The following is a 25,557-nucleotide window of genomic DNA, read 5'->3' as shown; positions in this document are numbered from 1 at the left end:
CTGAAAAGTGAAGCTGTCATCCATAATGAGCTCTTATAGCATAAGGCCGGAAAACAGCAGTTAACATCTTTCAACTTAAAATCGGTCGACTTTCATTCTAAAATATCGTTTTGATTTAACGAGGACTATTGAAATCAATGTTGTGAACACAAACATTGTAAAATTTTAATTATGTAGATGCGCCGAGGATTATACGATTTTCACCCATGAGTTACGCAATGACATCCACTTAGACTGCTTACGAGGGCGGCATCCTTGGCCGAATAGTCACACCCTAACGTTTCAAGGTGTTTCTCTGGTATATCTCGGCAGCATAGCGCGACAAAAACATCCGTTAGAAAATCTTCGGAGCTACACCTACAGCTTCTAGGAAAGTGACGTCGACAAAGGTATGAGTTTGAAATCGCAGTCGTAAAGCTTCTGTGCTGGCATATGGTGTGAGGGTCAGGAGGCGTGGTAGCCACTGGTGGTCGGGATTGCTACTGTTCGCACATCGGGAATTGTAGCTTTTAAAAACAGCCGAAAAAACTGGGAGCGCCCTGTGCCACGAGAGTCATAAGTATTAATAGACCATTAATAGCAACCACAAGTCGCCTTTGTGCGTGACCGCCAAGGAGCCACAAATGATTTAAAGAAATTGTGTTCGCGACGATTATTAGGAGTTAACCCCAGGTGAAACTACGCTTTGCACGAGATATACAGACAAAAGTGTGACCATTTTATGTGTCTCCAATTCCAAAGGCCGGGGTTAGGTTCGAAGCCTCTCTGGAGTAAGTGAACGGGGGACAATCCCACCGCAAGGAGCTACTTCTGAAAATTGTTGAACGATCTGCGAGATTTTGAGGCAGAAACCCCGGATCTTTCAAAACGTCGATTTCTTTAAATACATACAAACAAAACCTTTCCTAAATATTATTTTTTTAAATAGAAAAATTAAGCTTTTTAATGTAAGTACACCGGTGTACGCCGGCGCGCCGCCAACGCCGCTGCCGCCGATAAAGTGATCGGCGTAAACCTCTAGTGGAAGGAGGAAATGCTTTATACACTAACCGGGTTGTAAAGCCTCGGTGCTACTCTCTGTAGCAGCGAGCCTCTCCGAGTGTAGGACTCCCTTTCTTTTCCTTCATGGGCTACCCACTAAAACCCAACCTCCCACGGCCCGCAGATTTTCCGCACCTGGGACCGCGTTTAGGATAACTTCGGGTACGGAAGCGCGCTACGTGAGCTCTCTGGCTACTCTCACGTTATTGGGCTAAGCAACCATCTTGCCGTTTAGCGAGGAGAATATTCCTTGCATATCTGCTGACCATGACCCATCTGTCATTTCCGCAGGTCATTTTATGGATGACACTGCCAGAGGATAGGTCGCCTAGTGTTACTTCCACTCTTCTTCGTTGCTGTGCGAAATGATCGCATTCGAAAAAGGTGTGGCGTACGTCGTCTATGAGCCCACAGTATAATCAATTCGGATTTTCAACCTTGCCCATCCTGTGGAGGTATTCCCGGAAGTAGCCGTGTCCAATTAAAAACTGTGTCAGGTAGAAGGCGACCTCTCCATGCGGCCGTTCTAACCATGGCTCCAGCTCGGGAATCAGTTCCCTGGTCCACTTGCCGGCAGTACTGCAGCTCCATTGTTGTTGCCAGCGTCGGATAGAATCTTTTCGCGCCTGCGCGGCAGCAACATCTCTGCATACTTCTCCTCGGAGGTGGTAAATTGATTTCCTCTCCTCAGCGAGAAGATGTATTGGTATAGTTACCGCAATAACAAGAACTGCGTCTGCGGATACCGTGCGGTAGCACCCCTATGCGTTGAACAGAAGTAATAGCTACTCGGTACTTTCGGAATTTCATTGCATCCGCCTAAATTTCTGCACCGTACAAGACTATAGAATCTGAAGCGGAAGCAAGCAGCTTTCTTATACATGACCTTGGCCCGCCTGTGTTTGCCATTAATCGACTTAAGTATCCTATGGTCTGTGCAGTTTTTTCGCAGGATCCTTGAAAGTGTTCCGAGAAGGTTAGCTTGCTAGCTAGCTTCACCCCAAGGTATTTCGTGGAGCTGCGTGTTTGTACTTGTTGTTCTCCAACCATCATGTTCATAATGGTGGAAATTCGTCTCTCCGTGAGGATTACGATCTCAGTTTTCGCTGTCGCGAGCTGAAGTCCACGGTCACTCATCCATCTATTTACACTGCGCATTACTTGATTTAATTTAAGCTGCGCCAGCTCACAGTTCCGTGTAATTACGGCAGCCACGTCGTCTGCGAACCCGACATGAAAAGCACTTTCTGGCATGTGCAAACGAAGGAGGCTGTCGTACGAAGCATTCCAGAGGTCGGGACCTAACACCGATCCCTGGGCTGCTCCGCCTATTATCCTCATCTTTCTCTGACCTTGATTTGTTTCGTACGTGAGCCAGCGATCTCTTAGGTAGTCTAGTAGATAAGGAGGTACCTTGAAAGAGTGTTTCAGCGCATCGAGCATGTCGTCCTAGCTGACGGAATTGAAGGCATTTTTCACGTCCAGCGTGACCAGTAAGACAACCGGCCTAGCTTGGTGGCACACGGTTTCGGCATTCCTTACCGCATTTATAACTTCGGCTATGGCATCTATTGTGGAGTGACCTTTCCGGAACCCATGCTGCCGATGGGTTAGCCCACCTCCATCTTCAATGGCTGCTATCAGCCGTTGTTTAAGGAGGCTTTCCATCATTTTCCCGGCCGTGTCGAGCATGTATAATGGTCGAAAAGAGGACGGGGAGTTCGGGTCTCCCTTGCCTTACGGTATTAGCACGAGGTGCGCTGTCTTCCACCTTGTAGGAAAGATCCTGGCTTCCAGGCATTTGTTATACATATGCAGCAGCACCTCAGGACTGCTTTTAGCAGCCATTCTTATTGCTTTAGCTGGTATCCCATCCGGTCCTGGCGCTGTACCGGGCTTCATTCTGTGTAGGGCCGCTTTTAGCTCACCTTCACTGAACGGCTGCACGTCGTGGTCTTCGTGGGTGACGTGGTCACCCTCTCTGCTTGTGCGAGTGAGGAACAGGGCATCTACTATACTTCGCATCTTTCCCTCATCCGTCGTTTGGTTCGGTGGGCGGATTTTCCCCATTACTATTTTATACCCTTGTCCCCAAGGATCACGATCAACTTCTTTGCAAAGCTTTTTCCAGCTATCAAGTTTGCTTTGCTTTATGGTGGCACAGAGAATATTGTTTGCTCTTTTGTATGCCTCCGCATGCTCTAGCGCGTCAGGCCTGCTGCGTGCGCGGGTTGCCAGCCTTCGCTTTCTGTGGTATACCCTGCATAGTTCGGCGATTTCGCTACTCCACCAGTGCACTTGTTTTTTACCTCTCCTAGGCCCTTTTCGTGGCATTGAGGTCTTGCATGCGTGGTTCAGGCAACGCATGGTGGCTTTTACCGTAGCGTCCGCCGCTTCGGCACTGTCGACTATCTGTCGTGCGCTCGCTTGTACAACAGCGGAGAACTTTGCAGCGTCAACCTTAGAGGCGTCCCATTTTGTTTTCATACGGGGCGGTCTCCCTGTCGACATTGCCCTGAGTCATTAAGATGGAAAGTGATGTAGTTATAGTCACTACCCGTGAGATCCTCCATCACCCTCCATCCAGCCGCCTTTGACAGCAGGTTTTCCGATACTAATGTAATATCAGGGATAGAGTGTCCAAAGCCTGCTCGCCGATATGTCGGGGTCGTGCCGGTATTCAGAATGACCAATCCAAGTCGGGCAGCCATTTCTAGCACTAGCCTTCCTCTGGAGTTAGTCTTGGGCATTCCCCACTCAACAGCCCTAGCATTGGAATCTCCATCGACGACCACGTTACCGGTTTCATCACGCAAATCGTCTTCGAGTAGTTCAAGCTTATCTTTGAACCCTTGAATTGGATCGTTTGGGGACAGGTAGCAGCTCACTAGTGTGGTGTGCGTCACTGTTACGCGAACGCAGCCCACGGCTTCGTGGGTGCCAGCGTCTACGATCCAGATCGCAGCAGCACCTGTTAAGTCTACGTGCCAGTCACTCCTGACACTATAAGGTTCGCTGATGATGGCATAGCTGGCTCTGTTTTCAAGAACCAATTGGTCCAGCAGACTATCGGCTAACCTGTTTCGGTTCAGGTTGCCTTGGATGAACCTGGTTACTTGCGCGCCTGTTGGGCCTTTGCGGCAGCGAGTGCCTCCCTGAAGGTGCTGCATGCTCCAGACCCGGGAAGGTGGTCGACCTTCTCTGACTGGCATAAAAAGCACTTTGGAGTTTCCGTGCAGGCCGAGGCCTAGTAGCCACTCTGTCCGCACTTCCAGCAAGCACTGCTTCTATCAGGGCCTTTGCAGTCTGCTTTTTGGTGTCCGTAGCCTAGACACCTGAAGCATCGCTGCACGTCTACCCTCTGTCTAAGCCTGCATTGCAGCCAGCCGATACAGATCTTGCCCTTGGCTAGTAAAAGGACGCCAACAGCTTCATCCACTTCAATGGCTGCCATCTTCTGTTCACGCTGGTTTGCCGAGAAAATAGACACACGGGCCTGTCCCGTAATTTCCCCGCCAGCAGCTTTCCTAACAGCCTCGGCAACTTCTTCGGCGGTTGCCAGACAGTCCATGCCCAGCACCTCTATCCGCATTCGCCGCGTAAGCTGCTTGGTTTCGCCCTTTTCTCCAGCAGCGCTTCCTATCGCTTGGATGAATGCTGATTTATCGCCGCAACGTGCAGTTTCGATAAGTGCACTCCCGGATTTGGTTTTTCAGACGGAGCGTATGTCGGTCCCTGTATCTTCAGGCCGAAGCTCGCCTCGGATGGCTCCTACGACTTCGGCGTATTTCTTTCCCTGGGCTGGTTTAACTACGAAAGTGGCGGCCCGTCTGTTTCCGGGCTTGCCTTTTCTTTTTGCCCTCTTGGCTTTCCCAGGTGGTGTCCTTTGTTCTTTCTCAGGGCGTGGTTTGGCTTTCCGGTTCCTTACGGTCGTCCAGGCCTCGCACGAGATTGTCTTCGCAGAACCCTCATCGCACTTTTTCTTGGCCTCCCAGGCCCCCGGTTGCGAGCCAGAATTCGTTCGTGCTCTTTTGTTCCCACGAGCCGCTTTCGGTTCGGTGTACTCTGCGCTTTTACCCTCTAATAAAGAGCGCATGCCACTCAGTTTCCAAGTTTTTTTTCAGCCTCCATTATTATTATTATTATTATTTTTTTTTTTTTTTGTTCTGTGGAAGGAGGAAATGCTTTATGCACTAACCGGGTTGTTAAGCCTCGGTGCTAAGCCTCGGTGTAGCAGCGAGCCTCTCCGAGTGTAGGACTCCCTTTATTTTTCTTCTAACCTCCCACGGCCCGCGCATTTTCCGCACCTGGGACCGCGTTAGCATAACTTCGGGTACGGAAGCGCGCTACGTGAGCTCTTTGACTACTCTCACGTTATTGGGCTAAGCAACCATCTTGCCGTTTAGCGAGGAGAATATTCCTTACATATCTGCTGACCATGTCCCATGTGTCATTTCCGCAGGTCATTTTATGGATGACACTGCCAGGGGATAGGTCGCCTAGTGTTACTTCCACTCTTCTTCGTTGCTGTGCGAAGTGATCGCATTCGAAAAAGGTGTGGCGTACGTCGTCTATGAGCCCACAGTATAACCAATTCGGATTTTCAACCTTGCCCATCCTGTGGAGGTATTGCCGGAAGTAGCCGTGTCCGCTTAAAAACTATGTCGATTTCGTGATCGATCAGGAGAGACGGTGGAATATATCCTCCTGGAACGCGACGCAATCTGATCAGGGCACAATAGATCAACGGTCGCAGTGCAATCCCCAATAAATTTTCTATCTATCTTCATATTATAAAAATAGTTGTATTTCATTTTTTATTATATAAAATTAGTTTGACATATCAGATTTGTCAATATTATTTTAGTCCTGCTACTTTTAACATATTTATAATATTTAAGAAGAACATTTAAGAAGTAAGAAACATGATTAATGCTTACATTAATACGTGTTTCATTTATTTTCATTGAGGAATAAGTTCGTAAAAATAAAAAGCACGTTTTCATAAAGTGCATGTGAAGCCCCATAGATAAAATGAGTAATAGAAGGAACATTGGTTTATATATTATATTTTTAAAATGAAAATCTACTGCCAAAAAGTAATAGAATGAACATTGGTTTGTACATTACATTTTTAAAATGAAAATCTCCTGTTAAAAAAGGAGCAAAACCTAACTATGTACATTTTTTTATTTTCGTACTTAACTACACTCCCTTTTGTGATTCAGGATTTCGCGCAAATTTTGAAAAAACTCCGACCATCAATTCCTTCATTATATGACATTCGACTGCCTAGTCCACTGCCTTCCACTCTATCCGCAACATAAGCTCAACTTAAGCTGCCAAACATATAGTAAACAATGTTGAACACAATTTACGGAGAAAACTCAAGGGATCGCGCTTTTATAGTAGCTCGAAAGAGCTTTCGTCTTAGCGCTATCTCTCATCAACTTAACGTTACTTTACTTACATTGAGTGGAATACAATTAAAATTGAGTCTAAAACAGTAACTTACCATAAATGATATGAATTGAGCATAGCGGAATGATACAAGGTGGCAGCATGGTGACATACCTACAAACATAAATAAAAATTCCATGTACTTTGTTTTTGTAAATTCGATGGACAAATGTTAAAATCGTACTGCACCGGAAGTTGATGTATCAAATCAAATAAAAAAGTATATAAATAGCTGTTCCATGCTGCCACCTTGTATCGTTGCGCCATGGAATTGAGTGAAACATAAATACAATGGGATATGAAACACTAAACATGCAAATATGGTCATAGATTATATATGACCCTGTGAGAAATATATACATATGAGCTAATTGTAAAACATGCGTAACTAAACATGCGCGTTTATTTATAAATGCTTATATTTTATCTATATAACAATGTTTCACGTTACAACTTGCTTTAGTCTTACTCTTAATTTAAGCTTAGTCTTACTCTCATATTTATTTTATATTAAGTTTGCTCATATTTGAGGATCTCTTTCATTACACCAACTATCATTACACCAACTATTGTATTATCTGGTCCTGTTTGAGATTTAAGTTACACATTATTTGTATAATGAGTGAGTTAATAAAAATTCTTTGGTACATGAAGACGTTTAAAATCATTTCTGGCGCAGTCTTACGCGTGATAGGTTCGCGTAAAATGCAAAAAAAAAACATTTTTTTTTGAGTAAAGCAAAATTGTTCGAAAATAACTTATGTTTTAAACGCAAATTTTATTGTGGTTGCAGTGACGTAGTGAGGTTTTCTTGCGCCCGGGGCAAAATATTTTCCTGAAATATAGGAAACATTGCCCTCGTTGCTGAAGGACAACAACGGAGGGAGGTTCATTTCCCGGCGGGTTGAAAGGCTTAGAGGAGGAACTTAGTTTTGTCCGACAGCTTCATGGCTCTGCGAATGCAGGCTGGAATCAACAAAAGAAAACTATGCAGCAAAATAAACATTTACATCCCTTGTCTCTTCAAATTTTTCACATTACAGTACTTGGCACTGATTTAATATACAAGTTATTTTTTATTGCACGTGTGTGCTTTATTGAGCTACATTTAAAACTGATTCTTACTAGCTACCCTAACTGTCCACCTAGCCCACGACGTCGCGTAATGCTGCTGCTACTCTGCTGGCGGCTGGCGACGTTGACACAATCGTCGCGCTGACGATGTTTACCTGATGATGTTGTAAAAGCTGCTTTTGCTGATGCAGCTAAACATGATGAAGAGAATTGTAGCGCTTGTGATGTTCTCATAGCGCAATGACCACACTGTGGCAACTGTGGCAATTGGTTAATGACATCTGTGGGAATAAACTTATGATAGCTCTTCCCCTTCTAAGTGAGGGACGTCCTCGGACCATGTGGGGGCATTTTCAATAACGGCCTTGGTGGATTTGGCTAAAGACCTTTTCTTTCTGTTCACAGCTGCTCTGTGAAATGCGTATGCGAGCATTCCTATAATGAGTAGGGCACCCAAAGCAGCGAAACTCACCAGGTTATTGCGTTTGAACCTCGGTTGCAGGTATTTAATGTGCTGAAGGTTTTGCTGATTTACGTGTCAAGGTAAGGTGCGCTCAGGATTTCTATGTGCTGTATCAGGTTGATATCTGGGGACCATAATGCTTCAGGGCTTAAAGGCGTCGGGGAATTTTCGTTATAAAATAGGGTGCCATTAACTTTCACTTTTTTCTCGAAGGCCACTAGGTACGTTCCCTTAACTGTAATTGGAGCTTCGTCGTTTTCTTCTATAACTGCCGTTTGGTCGTTAATAACAATCAAACCGTCACCTATCGGTGTAATAGGTGCAAGATTGTTGTATGTTGTGCCACAGTTGGCTGTGTTGCGTGTCATTAAATGTAGAGCGCATGATGTTGCTGATGATGCTAGGCAGAATGTTGGGGTTGTGCTTCTATAATTTCTTACCGCTACAGTTTGGTTGTCGCATGTAGCAAAGGTGGGTTCTTGCAAATGTAGAATTTGGTGGTCGGGGGCTACTGGAAAAATTCGATTTTTTTTTTTCATCTAAATCAAGGTATAGTATACTTCATTAAAAAGTAGATTACGTTATTATATTGGACTATTTTAATCTTAACTAATAGTATGATATCGGCTATCGTGAGGTTGGCGAAGTGCTTTGTTTTGGTTATTGCATTTATATCCGAGTTATCCAAAAGAATATGGTTAGTATTTATCAATCGTAGAAGTCTGTCTATTTAGCGTATGTCTGCGTGTAATATTTTCTTCATGTGTGATTGGTGGAAATGATTTGTGGCGTTAAACGTTTCGTCTCGTAGCAGTTCGTAAAGAGTTAGGTTGGTGATATGCTTGATGCATCCGAAATTTTCCCAGATTATAATGTCTCCATCTACCACTGGGATGTACTTTGCGTTAGTGTAGTCCATTATCCGTCCTGTCGTCAACGAGGCCGATAACATTGTAAAAAATATCAAGAAAATCCTAAAACAAATAATTGTCTATTAGTAACGGCATATGTTACATAGCTTGTGCGAAGGTTGTCCTTATGGACCCTCCTCCCTCTTATAAGCACCGTAGTACCGAGATCTTTTTCGACCTCCTCTTCAGTGTAGAGAGGCGTCAGTTTCCAATGTGCTATGGAATCGCTCTACCTGACCATTTGATGTACTGTGAAGGGGTGGGGCATTCGCGATGTCAATATTAAAATGATTTTTACCATAGATTTGATGCTATGAGAATTCAGTGACTCTTCATTGTCACAGTAAATGGTTTTTGTACATGAAAACATGTTGAGTAGCCGCAGAAGCTGTGGCTTTACGTCTACTATTGTCCTGGACTTTGAGGACTGTACTATGGCAAACTGTGAAAACTTGTCAATGCAAGTTAAGAAATACTTAGAGCCCGTTGAAAATATGTCGATGAGGAGGATCTCTCCACAATATGTGGGAATGGGCGTCTGAGCAATAGGTGCTTTTTTGGATGGCGATTGTACTTCGCTTGAGATCATATGTGGTAGTTAGAGGCAAATTGTTTGGCTTTTCTCTCCATTTTGGGGAAAAATAGTCCTCCAATATTTGTTTTACATTCTCTTGGGCCGCTCGATGTGCCCAATTATGTTCGGCAGGACCAATTTCTTGCTGCTCATTCGGGTCTGTTATGTCGTTGACAAATTTTTCCGTATGTCTAAATTTGACCGTTGGAAAAAGTTCAACCAGTTTGTCCTGAAATTGTGCTAGTGATGAAATAAAATGCTATCAAGTGCAAACTTAGTACGTACAAAATATATGCTACGTTTATTCACGCGGTTTGATGAGAAGAGAAGTTATATGATATATATACAGATCATATTTGTATGAGTATATATGAAGAAAAATAACAGTTAGAAAGTAATGAAATTAAGTAGCTGAATACAATGCCGAGTAAGAATGTGCCACGGACCAAGGAGTGACAGATATTGAAAGACAAGTGGTGTCATTAAACAATGTTGCTTCTTAACACTCTCACTCATTGTTTGACTGGCGACATTCCTAAAAGCTGCAAATTATTCCTAAAGCGTTGATTTGTCAGTGGCTTTGTAAATATATCAGCACGTTGTTGTTCTGTGTTGACGTATTTGAACTCAACCATTTTGGCCTTTTGCAGATCTCTGATGAAATGTAACCTTATGTCGATATGCTTTGTACTATGGTGTAATCCCGGATTTCCAATTAGGCGAATTGTACCCTGATTATCGATATTAAGAGCCCTAGGGGAGTCTAGGTTATAACCAAAATCAGCCAAAAGTTGTTGAAGCCAAATTAGCTCTTTAGCTCCTTCACAGGCGGCCATGCACTCGGCCTCTGTTGTTGACAACGCAACAGTCTTTTGACGGTGGCTTCTCCATGTCACAACGCTGTCGTTTAATAGAAATGCATAGCTGGTTGTAGATCTTCTTGTATCGACATCACGAGCAAAATCTGCGTCAGTATAACCTTCATATTTAAGAGAATTACCTGACCTATATTCTATACAGTAGTCGATGGTTGCTTTTAGGTAACGAAAAATCCTCTTAGCAGCTTGTACGTGGGAGTTTTTGGGATTTTCTGTAAATTTGCTCACTTCACCAACGACATATGATATATCTGGTCTGGATACTGTAGCAGCAAACATCAAACAGCCAACAGCTTCTCTGAATGGGTAACTTACAGTAGCTTCCTCGCTACGTTTTGATAGATATGTGTTACCGTCACTAGGCGTTGAAATACCTTTTGAATCATCCATGTTAAAGCGTTGAAGAATTTTCTTTATGTAAGAACGTTGGCTAATTTTTATGGATTGTTTTGGTATATCGCGGCAAATTTCAAGCCCAACATAATAGTTGTTTTCACCATAAGTTATTCGAAATTCACTCGATAATTTTTCAATGAATAAATTTAAAGCGGATTTGTTTTGGGATAATATTAACCCATCATCAACGTATAGAAGCAAAAAAATTTTACTATTTTCAATATTGCCGTTGTGAGCGCGGCTTCATTTTTGAAAACCTTTTCTGATAGAAATATTCATAGGTGTGTCCTAAATCAGAAAGGTAGGTAGTTAGCTTCATTGACCGTCATAGGGTTAAAGTTACAAAACATAGTTCAGTGGCAACACCTGTGGCAAACGGTCTAACTGCGTGCATGATGGGTTTGAGAAAATGAGGAGATAAAGACGAGAGCGGCGGCCACCGTGGCGGCCACCGTGGTGTGATGGTAGCGTGCTCCGCCTATCACACCGTATGCCCTGGGTTCAACTCCCGGGCAAAGCAACATCAAAATTTTAGAAATAAGGGTTTTCAATTAGAAGAAAATTTTTCTAAGCGGGGTCGCCCCTCGGCAGTGTTTGGCAAGCGCTCCGGGTGTATTTTCTGCCATGAAAAGCTCTCAGTGAAAACTCATCTGCCTTGCAGATGCCGTTCGGAGTCGGCATAAAACATGTAGGTCCCGTCCGGCCAATTTGTAGGGAAAATCAAGAGGAGCACGACGCAAATTGGAAGAGAAGCTCGGCCTTAGATCTCTTCGGAGGTTATCGCGCCTTACATTTATTTTTTATTTTAAAGACGAGAGCACGATCGATTTCCGCCAAATTGATCTCGCTCTTTCTGGTTGGAGACATCAAGATGTTAAGACGTGTCAAAAAGTTTAATTTTATTTCGATAGTGCATGGTCACCCAAGCCACGCGGTCGTTTAGATATTTTTAATGAAACAATAAACTCAGAAAAAAAAAACCCTCAAACCCTCAATGGATGTAAAAGCCCCGGAAGGCACCGAAAACACCCGGTAAGCAGACGCAGCGGTTCCAGAAACATCGGATCGACGAGCAGTTCCATCAGCCAAAAACAGAACCACGTGCGCCCGAGCAAGTTACTCAGGCTCTGGAAGTTAATATGAAAGCTAAGTAGCGTAAAGTTTAGTGTAGAGTGATGAAAACCTGCCTCATTCAGGTGAAATTTATAAAAGAAAATTTAGAACTTAACCAAAAAGCTGGAAATCTAAAGTATAGCATATACCTACTGTACTAGTGCCTTAAATCTATTTTAAACGACGCGTTAAAACTAGTTCAAAAAGTTTGCTTAAAATATATTTTCAATTTCGTCATAAAAATTACCTAAAAATAGCTTAAAAACTATTTTAAAACTTAATTATAAAAGCTACGTTAAAATTACTCTCAAATCCTTCAAAAACTCCTCTAAAAATTACATAAAAAAAAATAAAATTACTTACACCTAACTTACCTTAAAATTATACATGCGGCTATACATAAGAACAAAACAACTAAAACAAAACTACTAAAGAAAATACTATGTTAATATACTTTCATAAAAATGCCAAACCCTATATTAGCAACTACTTTAACGATGGTGAAAATTTTATTTAAAATCCTAAAAAAATATATACAGATATATCTAAATGGGGTTTATTGAAAAGTTTCTACCTTGGGTTTTTTAATAAAGGTTTATAAAATAAAAGAAGAAAAAAAATATATATATGAATTCAACTATAATTGTTATGTCTATACTATTATGAAGTATACATATGTAGATACATAAGTAGATTTGCAAGTTAAAGCTACAAGAAGAAGTTGAATAAAGAGAAAGAGAGAAAAAAATATACTATAGACATTTACAAAACTTAGTGGTAAAATGAAACAAAATTTAATTTAACTTTAAATAAAAGTTCTCCATTAACTTACATAAAATAACTTTTTGTGAATAAAAAAAAAAAGAGGTTTAAAAGGTAGAAAGTTTGAAAATTCAAATAATTAAATTTTAGACGAGTTTAAGGTAAGCCTTGAAGGGTTAAAAACCATTAAGTAAGAGTATTTTCATTTTCTCATTGCAACAAGCATTTACATACAGAAAAAAATTCTAATAAGAATTCGGATAGAAAGCAAAAACTTTGTGAGCGAAGAAAGAGTTTATCTTTTGTTTTAGCTTACAACGGAGCTCAACGGGCGCCTGCTGACAACGTTGGATATCATGGTAAGTTCTCTTTGATTGCATCATCTCTTATTTCTATTGATACTTTTATATGTGTGTAAGAGTAGAGTTGCGTGGGTGAAGAAGGAAAGTAACAAAAAGAAAAAAAGGGAATGTATGTTTGTACATTATAATGAGCGTGGTTGCGTTACTCTCCTTCTTTTCTACAACTATTGATACTTTTCATAACTTTGGTCGTTACCACTAGTTAGTTTTTATTCTCTTGAGGCATTTTTTTTATTCCAATTAGAACTTAATGAGGAGAGCTCTCTATCTCTCAATTAATTTGAGTACGAAGTTTTCTTGAATCGATGCACAAATGAGTGCATATGTAAGTAATTATAATTGTTAATAAATCAGCTTAGATTGTATTAAGGCGGGTCAAAAATTTAGTTTTAAAATTATTAACAACAATGTAAATTAGGAATGAATGCATAGCATAATACGTATGTATGTAACTTAATTGATAAATGTTCATAAATATCCGATTGCATTAGGGAGGCTCGAAAATGTTAATTTAAAATATCGGAAATATTGTTCAGCGATTTGACTAAATTAAAGCAGCATTTATATACGTACATATAAAGAAACTTGAATAAATATGTAATTGAATTGTAATATTTTAAAATGAATCGGTGCTAAGTTTTTATTTAAAAAGGATGTGAGGTGATCTAGGTCTTCGTATAGTTATGGTTGGGTTTAGGGATTGAAGTCAAAAATATATCTCTCATGGTTGGGTAGAAGGAGAGAAGGGGAGCGGCTTTATTGCTTCCCCGGTTCGATCGGCTGCATCTCCGGTTTAATCCGTTTCCGTTTGTCTTTCATATCTTTAGGGATTTTCGGGGTTAAAGGTTTTTTTTTTTTGATGCCTGGTTCTATCCAAATATGTGCATGGATTTCTTTTGTGTGTTAGGTTGACCCCTGTACACATGTGGCAAGCAAGAACCACCCCAATCCGGCGAGCTCAGACCTGGTTTTAACTAGCATGCACGCTACGTCACGTACAGGACCTCGTCAGAGGTAGCTTAGTGGTTAACATCATCACAAAATGGCGCCCAACGTGGAGCCCCTAAGAGGTTTATCTCTTTAGGTCCTTTATAAAATTTGTATTCTTTTTTTTGGAAGTTTGCTCCTGATTTGGAATTTAGTATCAACGATAGCTTTGGCCTATTTACTAACCAGTTAGGAAGAATTTCTAGTTTCCAGTTGTTTGGAGGTGTTTGGAATTAGAAAGAGTTAACTTAGATTAGTTAATCTAACCTTTCGCAATCTAATCGAACTATTATAAACATGTATTTTTTAATTTTGATGTCATGACTTGGAATTGGGAACCGGGGTTTTACCGGTTCCGTAACCAGTCAAGCAACAAACTAATGTCGAGGGAGGTAAAATAAATTCATATAATGTGGAAATTTAGACAAACACTGCTTTGAGTGTTGATACCGGTTATAAAGAATTTATTTTAATTCAATTTAATAGTTTAATTTAAACGGAAATGCTATATCGAATCAATATCTTCTACGGACGAAGGCTTAACTAGAATCACTCTCACATCCCTTTTTATTCAGATGCGATAAGCTACTTAGTACAACAATTTATATTTCATTTTTTTTATTTTAAATTGGCAAAGAGCAAGGTGTAAAATTTAGAGAAGCAAATTTTTTTTGATTAGTTGAATTTTTTGGTTAGAAAATAATAATGGCAGTTCGGCATAGCTCTGATGATTTAGTGAACTTAAATGTTCAGTATGGAATATGTACCATTTGTAACGAGGAAATCTCCGAAGAGAATGGTTGCATGACTCCTTGCCAACATCGAGCTTGCATAACTAGGTGGTTGACTGAGAATAATGCTTGTCCTTTATGTACGCGCTCGTGTGAAACCGAATCCTTAAACAGTTTCAACGAGCAAGATCCAACAACAAGTTTAGATGCTTCTACTAGTCAAGGTGCAATACCAAGACGAGAGGGTCCGTTGACATGGTATAGGGGTAACGAATTGTCTTCAAATTCTCGTATACTGAACCAGGGGAATTGGCGTGGTAGGAATCGTGGAAATCATACACGAAGTCCGCAAACCTCAGGTCAGGGTGTTAATCAAAGGCATATGCGGAGTATGTTAGAAGAGTCCTTCAGGGAATACGAAGAACGTGCATCTAGACAAATAGGAGAGGAAATCAGTAGGGCAGTAGCAGATTCTCTTGGAAGTAACTTGAGCAACATGAATTTGAACGCGTCGCGTTCTGGTACTGAAAACCATCGAGTAGTAGTCGAAAATGGGTTACCTTCTGTTCACGAAAACCGCGATAACGTGAATGCTGTACGTTTTCGTTCTAATGGGGATACTCTTCCAGTATCTGTAGCTGCGAAAATCGTTTCCGGTTGGAAACTATCATTTGACGGGTCGCTCGATAGCATTACGGTAGATGAGTTTATATATAGGGTTAACGCTTTAGATAGATAGATAGTTATTTGAGGATCGCACTGCGACCACTGGTCTATTGTGCCCTCATCTGCTTCACAACACCTCATCCAAGCCGACATCTCTGATGAACCCTAGCAGTTCACCTGGCTTGAGGGATTTGATGTGAGTATGCTCTGGCCATGGTGAGCCCATAAACTTAGCTCTACGTCTTGAGATTGCATCGCACTCCAGGAGGACATGGTCCGCCGTCTCCGCTGATCTGTCACAAAATCGGCATGTGTTGTTTGATATTATACCCAGCTTTTGCATGTGGCTGTTCAGTCTGCAGTGTCCTGTAAGAATTGCTGTTAGAGTTCTTAGGTTATTTTTCGAGAGGCCTATAAATGCCCTGTATCGACTTGTGCAATAACCCCCTAACAGTAGCTTAGATTGTCTTAGGCCTGGCATATTACGCCAGTGTTCTTCCCTCTTTTCCTTTTCTTCTGCCAATAGATGCCCCCTAATTTCCTGCGGGCCCACTGGCAGGAATGGCTCAGGACCAATAGGTCGTACCGTTGCTGCCTCTCTGGCCAGGCTGTCCGCCTGCTCGTTTCCCTCGACTCCCCTGTGGCCTGGAACCCAGGCCAACAGTAATTCATTGTGTGCTCCTAGTTGGTTCAGCTTTTCCACACACTCAAGGACTAGCGCTGATTTTATTTCAAATGCTGAGATGGCCTTGAGGGCGGCCTGGCTGTCACTGAGTATGGCAATTTTCTCATTGGAGTATTTTCGCTGAAGGTTCAGGTCCGCGCACTGGCTTATGGCAAATACCTCTGCTTGAAAAATGCTCGGGTATGCTCCCAGGGGTATTGATATTTTGGCTCTGGGTCCAAAGACTCCAGATCCAATCCCCTCTGGGGTCTTCGAGCCATCGGTATACCATACTATACTGTTTAGCTGCTGAATGCTCTCAATTCTGCTTTCTTCCCACGTACCCTTGTCTCCCAGTTCTACTTTATATCTTTTCTCATATACTATGTGCCTGAGGATATCATCCCTCGGGAGTTGAGAGATTGGGATCTTCTCTCTCAATTCCTCTATGTTCCGGGACGATATGACTTTACCTTTGCCCGAGCCCTCCTTAACGATATTAAGGAGGGCTCGCTTGGCTGATTGCTCTATCGATATATGCAGCGGGGTCAGATCGAGGATAGCCTCCAGCGCTGTTGTGGGGCATGTGCGCATAGCTCCCGTGATGCACACACATGCCAGTCGCTGAAGTTTTGACAGTGCTTGCCTCGTCGTCGCCCGAGTTGTTCTCGATGCCCAGGCTATTGAGCCATATGTTATCATAGGTTTTACTATCATGGTATACATCCATCTTAGCACGTGTGGGCTACAGCCCCATGATTTGCCTGCTAGACGTTTGCATACCATGATGGACCTCGTGGCCCTAGTCTTCATGGAGTCGAAGTGTTGTCTCCATAAGAGCTTGGTGTCAAAAATGATCCCCAAGTATTTCACTGCGGTTCCATATTCTAGTTCCACGCCATCTATTGTTATTGCTCTCAGGGCTGGTAGGACCCTTCTTCTGGTGAAGGGGATGATGGTTGTCTTAGATGGGTTGATGTTAAGGCCCACATTGGCGCACCACTCCCTTGTAATGTTCAATGCTCTTTGTATTATGTCACAGAGCGTACTCTCGAATTTACCCCTCGCAATTATGACGATGTCGTCAGCATATCCTTGGCATCTTATGCCACTGTCTGATAGCCTTTGCAGGAGTTCATCCACTACTAGGCTCCACAAAAGGGGTGACAGGACACCTCCCTGGGGGCACCCTCTCGTGGTAATAACCTTAACTGCGCTGCTGCCTACTTGAGCTTCAGCGATTCTTGTACGGAGTAGACTGTCAATCCATCTCTGGATAGGCAACTGAACTCCTCTTCTCTGCAGTGCTATGTTTACGCTTTCGTGAGATGTGTTGTCAAAGGCACCCTCAATATCAAGGAAAGCGCAAAGCACTGTTTCCCCTGTTTCGAACGCCCTCTGTATTTCAGACGTTAACTGGTACATAGCTGTGTCCGTGGACCTACCCGCTCTGTAGGCATGCTGGCTATAATGTAAGGGCCAGCTCTTGAGGGCGTTCGACCTGATTTCTTGGTCTATTATCTTTTCCATTGCCTTCAAGACAAAGGAGGTTAGACTTATTGGTCTGAAGGACTTTGCTTGTGAATAGTCCTTTTTACCTACTTTTGGTATAAATACCACTCTTGCTCTTCTCCACATCATGGGTATATATCCCAGTGCCAGGCTATCTCTCATGATTCTGGCGAGATGTGGGATGATCTGTGTCCCTTGCTGCATTAGCGCCGGGTAGATGCCATCCACCCCCGGAGATTTGTATTTCTCAAAAGATTCCACTGCCCATCTGACTCTGGCCTCACAAAAGAGGGAGTTGACTAGTTGCCAGTCTGATGGGGTTGGTTTAACTCTGGGGAACACAGGTTCCGGTACTTGCGGGGAGGCCTCAGGAAAATGCGCTTGCAGCAAGGCCTTAGCTCGCTCTTCCACCGTTTCGGTATAGGTACCGTCTGGGAGCCTAATTGCTAGGTCTGTCTGTCTCTGCTCTTTGGCTAGGGCCTTGTGTAGCCTTGCCGCTGCAGGCGTGCTGGAAATTCCCTCACAGAAATTCCTAAAACTTTCCATTTTTGCTTTTCTTATCTCCTTATTGTACTTAGTTAGATTTTGGGTGTATTCCTCCCAGTTGCCGGTTCTCCTTGCCTCGTTAAAGAGTTTCCTGACTTTTCTCCTAAGCAGCGTCAGGTCATAAGACCACCAGGGGGTCGCCTTTTTACCCTTAATCAAGGAGACACGGCAACTGGAGTTATAGGCGTCTATCATTATTTGATTTGCCCTTTCCACCCTGCTCTCCAACTGGGTACAATTGGTACTTCTGCCTTTACTCTTAAGGCTATCTATGTTAGCTTCTATAATACTTTTGTAGCTGTCCCAGTCTGTTTTCCTGGGATTTCTTCTGGGGTTGCTTTGCCCCGATACGGCGCCCAGCTCAAACCTTATGATTCTGTGGTCCGAGAGGGAGGGTTCTTCTGAGACCCTCCATCTCGAGATCATATTCTCAGTTAGGTTGTTGCCGAGCGTTATATCAAGGACTTCTGCCCTAGCTCTCGTAACAAACGTCGGTTTACTCCCGACGTTGTATATACTTAAATCATTGCTGGCTATATATTCTAGCAAACACTCACCCCTTTGGTTGGTATCACTGCTGCCCCATTCCGTATTGTGGGAGTTTGCATCGCTTCCTATAATAAGAGGAAGTTTCGCTCTTCTGCAGTGAGCCACCAGCTTCTGTACGTTATCTGGGGGGACCATGTTGTCGTCCCCCGGGAAGTAGGCTGCGGCTAGCACAATGCTGGAGTCCTCCCCGTTGACTTTCGCATTTATTTGTACCGCCACCAGATCTCGACTTAAAAACTCTGTAATGCAAAAATAGTTAATATCTGCTTTAAGCATTACACATGCTCTAGGTCTCTGCTGGGAGAGATCCCAAATTACTCTACTGTTACTTACATTAAGGCCCCTCACCTGTCCCTTGTATGCCCAAGGTTCCTGTATGAGGGCTATGCCCAGATCATCCGAGGCAAACCTCCTCGCCAGTACAGCCGAAGCTGCAATGGCGTGGTGGAGGTTGATCTGGGCTATCTGCATGCTTATGCCGGTCATTTTGGCCCGGCCGGCCTCATCGGGTCGTCGTAATCCGACAGCCCGCTTTCGCTATCATCCCGCTTGTCCAGTGCCAGCTCTTGGAGGTCCAAGCCCTCAATGAGCTCCTGTGTGGTGGGTATTTGTTGGTCCGCTTGTTCCGCGACCTCTTCGATATTACTCGCTGCGGTAGAAGAGTTTGTAGTCTCACGAGCCTTGATGGTGTCGGTGCTCGCGTCCGACATGTCTTCGTCCGACATCTTATCTATGTCGGCGTCCTCTACCGCCTTGTCTTCCTGCCGCTCACTATTCCCTGGTAGCTTCTGCCTCCAGGGTCTTACATGGATCAAGCCGTACCTGTAATGCAGCTTGAATCCATTCCTACGTGTGAGCTGGTAAGATTCTTCATCTATGCCTACGTCTAGACGTAGGCCCGTTTCTTCCGCGCTGCTGTTAATAACGCGCCACCTCTGCGTCTTAAGGCCCTCGTTCTGATTAGCGAGGAGCCGTATCGCAAATTCTCTGGGGCGGTCCGCACTTCTGGGGAGGAACATTGTCACGTTATGCGTGGGCGGTATGTCATCCCCGCGCCTTGTGCATAATTGTGCCCCCGTCCATCCCTCAAGTGTTGGCACTACTTCCTCGAGCCATCTTGCGGTTTTCTCGTCCTCGCAATCAACAAGGAGGAGCCCTGCTCGGAAGTACACCCCGCAAAATACTAGAGCATGCCCACACCCCCTGAACACTCCATCCATAATTAGCTCCTGGAGACTTGTCAGGTCCTCTTGACTTAGGGCATCCGCCGGGTAGTTCCTGGGCAGCACAGCCACTCGGGTACCCCTGAGGGCGTCCGAGTAGCTCTGCTGTCTTGGCGCTGCTTCAGCGGGTCCCCCAGTCGCCCTGGTCAAGTCCTCCCGGCGCCTGGCTGTCGTGTTCTGCGGAGCATGGGCCCGTTGCCTCTTTGAACTGGGAGTCTCCTCCGGTGTGATCTGCCCGATCCTACGCTTCCCAGCGGGAGCGGGTGTATGCTGGCCAGCTGCCGCTGGCTGTTCTTTACCTCCGACTTTGTTTCTCCGTTCGGCGGTCGCTGTACTGTGCTCGTGGGCTGGTTTATGCCTGTGCTTGTCTGCCCTGGCTCTTGCGTCCCTGGGCGACAGGCCCTCCTCAAGGTATCGGAGATACCATTTTGTCCCAGACCCACTTAGTCCCAGGCGCCATTTATCTGTTAGCGATCCTGGTCTGCCCGGTGGTGGTAGTGCAGGTTGCCTGCCCCTGTTATGCCTTCTGTTAGGCCGCTTCCACTCTTCCCGGTTCCGCTCGAGGTCGCTCCTTTTCTGGGACCTATCGCAGCTGCCTTGTGAGCTGCTTCCAGAATCCTGCTTCGACGGTGAGCGCCCATGTTTACTTGGCTCCCTAGAGGACCTGCCATGGTTATCTTTGCTACTTTCCCTCATTTGTGTGGAAGTACCGTCGGTGCTACACTTAGTTGTGGCATCTCTTTCCTCGGGGGGCCCGCGCTGCTCTATGGTGGTACTGGGCCCTCCATGGTTCGCGGGTTTGTTTTTAGACGCCTGCCCCTCCTGCTCCCCTTTTTTGATATGCCCGCGCTGCTCACCAGTGGCCGAGATGCCTCTGGGGATCGCGGGTTTCGTCGTCTTTTGCTTGCTATGCTCTTGTGGCCCGCTTTGATTACCTTGGGTTTCTGTAATGCCCTTAGGGTTTACGGGTTTAAGAGCCGGTTCTCTGCGCACTCCAGCGCTGGTGGAGGGAGATTCCTCGTCCCTCATATGCTCTATAAAGAGCATTGCCTCCTCTCTCGAGAGGCTCTCCAGGAATTTCCTGGAGTACCTGCGTGGCCTGCTGCTGCTTTGCCCGCTGCTCTTCTTGGAGCCCGTCTTCTTTGTTGCGTTACTGTTGTTGTTTGTTTTTTTGTTGTTGTTTTTATTTGCTTTGTTTTCCATCTTTGTCGTACGACAACGTGCTTGACGCGGCAAGCGTTGTTGTCAAATTATTTACATGGGGAACTGGGTTGGTCCGCCGCGGCAGAGCCCCTTGACGCGGTAAGGCCATGATTACTCCCCAAGGTGGCCCGGTGTTGGAGAGGCGCCGTTATAATACAGCCGGTGTTGTGAACCTCCTGGCTGCAAACCAGTCCAATGGGCACGGTGACGCATGACACCCTGGATTAGGAGGTGACAGTTCCTGGTTACCGATAGCATTCGACCACATTTGTCAGGTGAGCGCGGTTGCGCCGCTCCCATCTGACCAATTAGTGTCAAATGCGATCGGCATAAGCCCCTGCACCGCTACAAGGTGACTGTCTTCGCTTTAACTCGGTCTACTCCTCGTGGGGATTTCAATATATTATGTCAAAACATTCATGTGCTTTTTGAAGGCAAGGCCAAACGCTGGTTCTGGCGTTATCATCGTTCAGCAAACGCACTTGATTGGGCAGATATATGCGATGACATGCGTAGATACTTCAAAGATTTTAGAACAGATTTCGATATATTAGAGACTATTCGTAATAGGATACAGAAAATTGGGGAATCGTTTGATCGATTTGTTCGTTTGATTCGATTATGAATATAGCAGACGGATTGCGTAGACCTTTAACTGAACACGAGATGGTTGAGACTATTATACGGAATTTACAACCTGACATTCGTTTAGAGCTTTTGCATCTGGATATTTGCACTATATCCGAGCTGCGGAGATCCTGTCGACGACGCGAAAATCTTTTCGCTGAGATTCAAGGAAAATCTCAACAAACGAGACCGTTTTATGGGCAACGAAGGCAGGTAGCAGAGGTGGAAGAAGTTGAATTAGAAGAAGTTTCTGCTCTTGAAAGCAACCGTGTTCCCAATTCAGTGGAACCTAGAAAGTGTTGGAACTGTGACGAACTTGGCCACGACTATAAAAAGTGTATCAAACCTAGGCGCGTTTTCTGTTACGGCTGTGGGCTGATCGCGTTCTTCCTACCGAATTGTCCTAAATGTAACAGTTCGGAAAACAGGGTGAGGGATGTCGGCAACAGGAGCAGACATCCCAACTGACAATCCGATGCCGAGAATCGAACATTCGTGTAACCATTCTTAAAAATGATAGACAAGTTTCCAAACCTATTCCACCGTTGTTCCCGATTAAACCATTCCATCAAAGACTTTTAGCTTACCGACAAACACGAGAAGAGATCTTTAAACGTACTCGATCTGCGGAGATAGCACGTAAGTTTTTGTCGACAATAAAGTCGAAACAAAAGAGTTTAAGTTCCATTTCCCAAATTTTCCAACAAGCAAATGATCTTAGACCATATGTTTCAGTAACTATTTTTAATAAAACCTACCTTGGATTGCTTGATTCAGGAGCGTCAGTTAGTTGTATCGGTGCTGATTTAGCAACTGAGCTATTAGCTGAAAACAAAGGCGTTAAACGGATACGGTCATGTGTTCGAACAGCAGACGGTTCTAGGCAAGATGTGGCGGGCATAATAAAACTTAGTGTCACGTACAAGTCTGAGTCGCATCAGATCGAATTTTATTTAATCCCTTCTCTGGTTCAAAATCTATATCTTGGAATAGACTTTTGGAAGGCATTTAAAATCGCAGTAAATGTTGTTAGCGAAGTTAGTATAGGTGGATCAGTTCCCAATAGACACGCTTTAAATTGCCAACAACAATCTATCCTTAACTCTGCTATAGCATGTTTTCCAAGTTTTGAAGTGCACGGTCTCGGCAAAACCTCACTGGTGGAGGATGCCATCGATGTTGGTGAATCTAAACCCGTCAAGCAACGGCATTTTCCGATTTCTCCTGCAGTAGCGAAACTGATGTGCGACGAAATCGACCGTATGCTATCGCTTGGGGTTATAGAGGAGTCCAATAGTCCGTGGTCTTCACCAGTGGTTTTAGTCCGTAAACCTGGAAAGGTGCGACTTTGCTTAGACAGTAGAAAGGTTAATGCTCCTACAGTGAAAGACGCGTATCCTCTGCCACACATCGAGGGTATATTGTCCAGGCTACCACGAGCGGAATTCATTTCTAGTCTGGATTTGAAAGATGCCTTCTGGCAGATCCCTCTAGAAATGAATTCCCGCGAAAAAACGGCTTTCACAGTGCCAAATCGACCACTATACCAATACACTGTGATGCCGTTCGGCCTGTGCAATGCACCCCAAACGATGTGTAGGTTGATGGATCGCGTTATCCCATTCAATCTTAAAGAGAAAGTTTTCGTTTACTTAGACGATCTGCTTCTGCTGTCCGAGAGTTTTGAAGATCATATTGAGTTACTTAAACAAGTTGCCGTTCACATCCGCAAAGCTGGTCTTACGATAAATATTGCTAAAAGCAAGTTTTGTTTAAGCGAGGTGCGCTACCTCGGCTACGTTGTTGGGAAAGGAACACTAAAGACAGACAATGAAAAAGTATCAGCTATAGCAGACTACCCTGTACCAAAAACTGTGAAGCAACTTCGCAGATTTTTGGGCATGGCGGGCTGGTATAGAAGGTTCATTCGCAATTTTGCTGAGGTAACGCATCCTTTGACCGAACTACTGAAAAAAGCACAGACTTTTACCTGGTCAGACGAAGCGCAACGGTCCTTTGACGACATTAAAGACAAGCTTACGGCTGCACCTTTCTTAGCCAATCCTAACTTTAAAAAACCTTTCATCATTCAATGCGACGCTAGCGACCATGGCGTGGGAGCCGTTCTAGCGCAAGAGAATGATGAAGGCGTGGAGGTACCCATTGCGTATATGTCACAAAAGTTAAATAAGGCCCAACAAAATTATTCCGTGACAGAACGTGAGTGTTTGGCGGCAGTACTGGCTATTAAAAAGTTCCGAGCGTATGTGGATGTGGAAGGGCAACAATTTACAGTAATAACTGATCATGCGAGTTTGCGCTGGTTGATGAACCAAACCGACTTAAGTGGACGTTTGGCTAGGTGGGCGTTAAAGTTTCAGTGGTTTGATTTCACTATTGAGTACAGGAAAGGCAGTGCTAATGTTGTACCCGACGCTCTTTCATGCGTTTACTGCGAGGATGAGATAGTTGCGGTCATTGAGATAGATTATGCACCAGACATCAATCTATCTTCAGAAGCGTTTGATGAACCAGAGTATGTTGAACTTAAGGCGAAATTGTTAGAGAATTCGGAAAAGTATCCCGACTTCAAAATCTCAGATAAACTCATTTATCATCGTACTGAGTTCTATTCCGCGAGAATGCTACATGGAAGTTGGTTGTTCCGAAATCTCTTCGAACAGAGGTTTTGAAACAGGCGCATGATATTCCCACTAGCGCACATGGACGTGTAGCTAAAACGGTAGAAAGGGTGCGTCGTTACTTCTATTGGCCCGGTTTATACCGATCAGTGAAAGAATATGTCAACAACTGTCAGGTGTGTAAAATGACTAAGTACCCTACCAATATTTTACGTCCACCAATGGGAAAAATTAAACCCGTGGAACGGATTTTTCAGCGCCTATATGTTGATATAGTCGGTCCCTTTACCAGATCGAAAAATGTGTTTATAGGTATTCTAGTTGTTTTTGATCACCTATCTAAATTCAGTTTTCTTTCCCTTTAAAGCAGTTCACGACCAGTCCAATTGTAAGGTTTTTGAAAGAGCAAGTCTTTGATGTATTTAGTGTACCGGAATTTGTGGTAAGCGACAATGGTAGTCAGTTTCGGTCGAAGGAGTTCGATGCGTTTTTGACAAAGTGTGGGGTCAAGCATACGCTGACTGCGGTGTATTCGCCTCAGAGCAACGCTTCAGAGCGCTTGAATCGCTCCATAAATGCGGCCTTGAGGGCGTACATACAAAGCGATCAGCGAGAATGGGACTGCCACCTTAGCAGCATAAATGCGGCACTTCGAAGCTCCTTCCATCAATCGATAGGTTATAGTCCTTATTTTTCTTTATTTGGTCAGCATATGGTGATGCACGGCGATTCTTATGAACTTTTGAAAAATATTGAAATGACCACTGAGGGCATAGCAGAAACCAATCAAACACGTACCGACAAACTTTTGAATATTCGAGATATTGTTAGGCAAAACCTGAAAGGAGCACATGATCGCAATGAATATCATTATAACCTACGGTCACGGGAAATAACATACGAACCAGGGCAAGAGATTTTACGTAGGAACTTTGCACAAAGCAATATGGCGAAACAATTTAATTCAAAGCTTTCGAAAACATTTCTCAGGGCTAGGGTTCGAGAAAAACTGGGTTCGTCATACTACGTTTTGGAAGACTTAGACGAGAAGATCTTAGGTAAATATCATGCGAAGGATATGCAGCCATGCTAATTTACCGCCTTTTCAGCTCCCGTGCAAAATATATGCTCCATATAGTTTACCCGGAACCTGATTTGTGAGCGCGGCTTCGT

General features: G+C 44.0%; 1 protein-coding gene and 1 long non-coding RNA gene across 2 annotated transcripts in view; one reads left to right on the top strand and one right to left on the bottom strand.

The window, feature by feature from the left end:
• Nucleotides 1-25,557, top strand: part of Rbcn-3A (Rabconnectin-3A) — a 2,573,828-nt gene that overhangs the window by 919,392 nt on the left and 1,628,879 nt on the right. The gene's annotated exons all lie outside the window — the stretch shown is intronic.
• On the bottom strand, nucleotides 15,540-19,542 carry LOC137248064 (uncharacterized). The gene is made up of 3 exons (XR_010952046.1): nucleotides 19,023-19,542; nucleotides 18,698-18,928; nucleotides 15,540-15,784 (listed from the first exon to the last, which is right to left on the bottom strand). It is a non-coding gene; the product is annotated as an uncharacterized lncRNA (long non-coding RNA).

The sequence above is a fragment of the Eurosta solidaginis genome, chromosome 4 (assembly GCF_040869045.1).
Source record: "Eurosta solidaginis isolate ZX-2024a chromosome 4, ASM4086904v1, whole genome shotgun sequence".
In the NCBI taxonomy this organism is placed as follows: domain Eukaryota; kingdom Metazoa; phylum Arthropoda; class Insecta; order Diptera; family Tephritidae; genus Eurosta; species Eurosta solidaginis.
The sequence above is the reverse complement of the archived record's forward strand: the minus strand, read 5'-3'. Positions and strand labels throughout refer to the sequence as shown.